Here is a 4,408-nt window from a genome sequence, read left to right on the forward strand (position 1 = left end):
TCCGTTGACCTCCCCGGAACCTCTATTCTTCAGCCTGGGGTGGTGGTGGCAGGTATTTCTAATATGTTGGAACGGGAGATTCGGGAAGCCCAGTCTCTTGCACCTCCGGCTAAGCCGGTGGATAAACTTTTTGTGCCAGATCAGTTTCGTCTCAAGGTCCTCCAGGAGTTCCATGACTCAGTTCTGGGTGGACATCCAGGGATCTCGGCCACCCGGAAGGCCATTGCTAGAGTATTCTGGTGGTCTTCTTTAGCCTCTGATGTTGGGGAATATGTGTCTGCATGTGATGTTGTGCCTGTGCTAAAACCCCCCATAACCGGCCGGCTGGGGAATTGGCACCACTGCCAATTCCTGAGAGACCATGGACTCATCTGTCCATGGATTTCATCACCAACCTTCCCCCCACCAAGGGTAATACCGTCATCTGTGTTGTGGTGGACAGGTTTGGTAAGCAGGCACATTTTGTACCTTTGGCAGCTCTACATAATGTGGAAACATTGTCCAAGTTGTTTGTTGAGCATGTGGTGCGGTTGCATGGGGTACCCTTGAATGTGGTGTCTGATAGGGGAGTGCAATTTGTTTCCAGATTTTGGAGAGCTTTTTGTAAGAGGTTAGGTATTGGTCTGTCCTTTTCATCCGCTTACCATCCAGAGACTAATGGGCAGACCGAGCAGACCAATCAGTCTCTGGATCAAATTCTGCATTGCTTGACCTCAGCCCGACAGGATGATTGGTGTTCTGTGTTACCGTTGGCCGAGTTTGCATTTAACAACAGCATTTACCAGTCTACGGGTACATCTCCCCTTTTTCTGCAATTATGGGTTTCATCCTCATTTTGGTGTATTTTCCCGTTTGAATTCTGGGTGTCCTGGGGCGGATGAGATGATCCAGCGGTTGGGGGAGGTATGGCGGGAGGTCCAGAGTAACATTACGAAGGCCCAGGACAAATTTAATTTTTTTGCGGACAAAAAACGATCCACGGGACCGGTGTTTCAGATTGGGGATAAGGTATGGTTGTCCACCAAGAATATAAGGCTCAAGGTCCCCTCTGCTAAGCTTTGACCCAAGTTTATCGGTCCTTATGACATTACCGAGGCAGTTAACCCGGTGGCTTTTCGGTTGAGTCTCCCGCCATCTCTGCGGATCCCAAATGTTTTTCATAAGGCCCTTTTGAAACCTTTGAGGGAGGGATCATCAGCTTCCCCGCCACCGGTTTTGGTAGACGGGCAGTCGGAGTACGAGGTGGAACGAATTGTCGACTCCAGGTTGGTCTGTCGTGCCCTTCAATATCTGGTACATTGGAAAGGCTACGGTCCTGAAGAACGCTTGTGGGTTCCTGCTCGATCGGTTCATGCGGATCGGTTGGTCCGGGCCTTTCACGCCAAGTACCCTGAGAGACCTGGGGGTCCGGTGGCCCCCCCCATTGAGAGGAGGGTACTGTCATGATCCAGGACTGGGGTTCGCTTTGGCCCATCCTGGTCAGACTGGGGGTTAATTGTTCTGCCTCTCTCTGGCAGAGGGCGGCTATTTAATGTTCACTGGACCTAGGTCCGGTGTCAGTTATACTCCTGCCCTCGGCTGAGTTAGTTGACCTCTTGTATACGTGTGCCTTGTGCCTGATAACTTGTTGCTTGTTTGGTTGTGATCTGGTTCTGTCCCTGCTATGAGTTCTGCCTGCCCCTCTTGTACTGCACCGCTCTCTCGTGTATGACTCTCTGCTGTGACTCAACTGCTCTCTGCTCGTCCCTTTGGTACCGCACCGCTCTCTTGTGTATGACCTTTGGCTTTGTCTGACCTCCCGTCTGTTTACCTCTCCTGTACCTCATTTGCCCGTACTGTGTATGACCTCCGTTTTGCCCGACTCTGAGTTTTCTACCTTCCCTGGAAGCAGGACACTAAGCCCCACCCCCTTGCAATCACATGACCGTAGGTCCTGTGCCGGCTTGCTAAACTTCAGCATTCAGGTCCTGTGCATCTGTACTTTCTGGCTGTTCTTGTCCCCAGGGGTCCCTACAGTGCTGGCGAGTCCCTGCTCAGCGGAGGCTGTACGCTGGCACTGTCAGGATCCTTATAACCACCACCCGGAATGAATCACAAACACGTCTCTATTCGTTTATTGTTTTTTCTTTTTATGTGACACTAAGGGAGGGAAGCGAGTGGGTGCTGTCGTGGACTCCACAAAATACAATTACCGGTAAGTAATCCATTTTTTTTATTCTCGCTACGACAGCACCCACTGAGAGATTTTCAGAGAACCATCACCTGGGAGGACAGATCTCCCGAAAACCAAGTCAGAGGACGATGACAAATCAAGTCTATAGTGGTTGTAGAAAATTTGCTTAAGGGTATGTTCACACAGAGGCCAAAATAATCTGAGTTATTTCCACCACCCCAAGGGGAGTCCAAGTCAGGAAACTCTGCTTTTTCTTTTCCTGAAGTGGTTACTTAAGCGTGCTTCTCCACATACTGTCTGCAGCAGATTCCAAAAGGGATCCACCAAAACAAAAGTACTGGTTACCTTTTTTTTTTTCTGTGAGGTTTTCAAAACATTGTGGGAAATAAAAAAGCTCAAAAAACTCCCTACCTGAACAGGACAATAGATTTTCCATTGAGTTGAATAGGAAGAGTATTCAAACAAAGTGTATTTGAAGCACTTTTTTCGGTAGATTTTGGAGCAGCCGACTCAAAATTCTGCTAAAAAAAAACAAAAAAAAAAACACCTCTGTGTGAACATAACCTTAAATGGACCAAAACAGATTAGTCAATATTATTCCCAATGATGTGGAAAATAGTAGTAGTGGCTAAGTGGATCTGATATTTGACACAGTGAGTCTGCTTTAGTAATTGGAAGATTCAGGGCACAAATCCTCCATTATTCTTCCATTTTCCTCTATATGTTTTCATCTTCAATTAGGAGCCTTTTGTGTTCGGGATTAGTTTTTCATGAGATCCCACTGCTCATTAGTCACCTTTTGTAAGCTGTTAAATTCTCCAGCCATTGAAACATATTCACCACCATCCATTCGGATGATCGCGCCAGACACCCAGCTTGCATAGTCGCTGCAGAGAAACATAGCTAGATTTGCTATTTCCCCTGGTGTGCCCAGACGACCACACGGGATCCTCTTTATCATGTCACCTTCAAAGGCTCCTGTTGGGTCTAAACGGCTAAAGGCACCCTTTGTTTTTATTGGTCCCGGCTGAATAACATTAAACCTCAGTCTGTATCTTCCCCATTCAGCAGCAAGAGATGTGCACATTGCTTCCACGCCGGCTTTAGCAGAAGCGCTGGGAACGACAAATCCAGATCCACTCTCTGCATATATTGTGGTAATAGCCAGAAACGCGGCACCTTTTCCTGCTTTAATTAGCTCTTTCCCAACCTCAAGCGTTACATAAGCAGTGCCATTAACAACGATGTAACGATGTCTGTGATGGTTCTCCAGGCATTGGCAGAAAGTCTTTCCGAAGGAGAAATGAAGTTCCTGGCCGCATTGTTTATCACCACACTTGGATGTCCCGCCACTTTAGTTACTTCGGCAACATCTTTCTTCACAGAATCAGGATCTCTGACATCGCACTGAATGGCATGGACCTTATTTCCCGATGTGATCTCAGCCACAGTTGCTTTCAAAACATCCAATTTCCTGCTGGAAATCACGCACTCTGTGCCCAGTCTGGACAGGCCAGTCGTCATCCCCTTCCCCAGGCCTATGCCACCCTCCTGTAATCAAGGCCACTTTCCCTTTGAATGTATCCAGAGGTAACATCACATTCTAAAGTGGGGGATAGAATTTGGCTTGAGGGTCTTCTTTGCTCTCACTTGATAAGACTGGTGATCTATGGCTGAACACCCAGATGGCACCAGGAGCAGCCCTCACACTCAGCACGGCGCGCCGCCCCGCAACCGACATGAAGGCCGCCATGTTTCAAATGGTGGTTGTAGAAGGTAGATGGTGAAGACTATGTTTTATTTTTTTATTTATTTTACTAATTTAGCGCCATTAATTCCATAGCGCTTTATAAACATTTTTGACACGGTCCCCATTGGGGCTCACAATCTAGTTTCCCTATCAGTATGTCCTTGGAGTGTGGGAGGAAACTGGAGTACCCGGAGGAAACCCACGCAAACACAGGGAGAACATACTGCAGCCTTAGGCTGGGTTCACATTGCGTTAGGGTGAATCCGCTAGCGCAATCCGTTAGATAGCGCCGTTAACGCTATCTAACGGATACATTAGCGCACCCATTGACCACAATGCAAATAACGCATACTAACGTATGCCGAAATCGGCATGCATTAGCAAGTATGCGTTATTTCCTAACGCACCCTCGAACGCTGCTTGCAGCGTTTTTGGGTGCGTTGGCAATAACGCACAGCAAACGGACCCATTCGCTGTGCATAGGA

The 4,408-nt window shown here is 47.9% G+C and overlaps 1 pseudogene; it reads right to left on the reverse strand.

Moving 5' to 3' along the window:
* Window positions 1-2,895: 2,895 nt before the first annotated feature.
* LOC141098490 (2,4-dienoyl-CoA reductase [(3E)-enoyl-CoA-producing], mitochondrial pseudogene) lies at window positions 2,896-3,926 on the reverse strand (annotated as a pseudogene).
* Window positions 3,927-4,408: the final 482 nt, after the last annotated feature.

Source organism: Dendrobates tinctorius, unplaced genomic scaffold (assembly GCF_039654945.1).
Source record: "Dendrobates tinctorius isolate UK_male_01 unplaced genomic scaffold, ASM3965494v1 ptg000092l, whole genome shotgun sequence".
NCBI classification, from domain to species: Eukaryota; Metazoa; Chordata; class Amphibia; order Anura; family Dendrobatidae; genus Dendrobates; species Dendrobates tinctorius.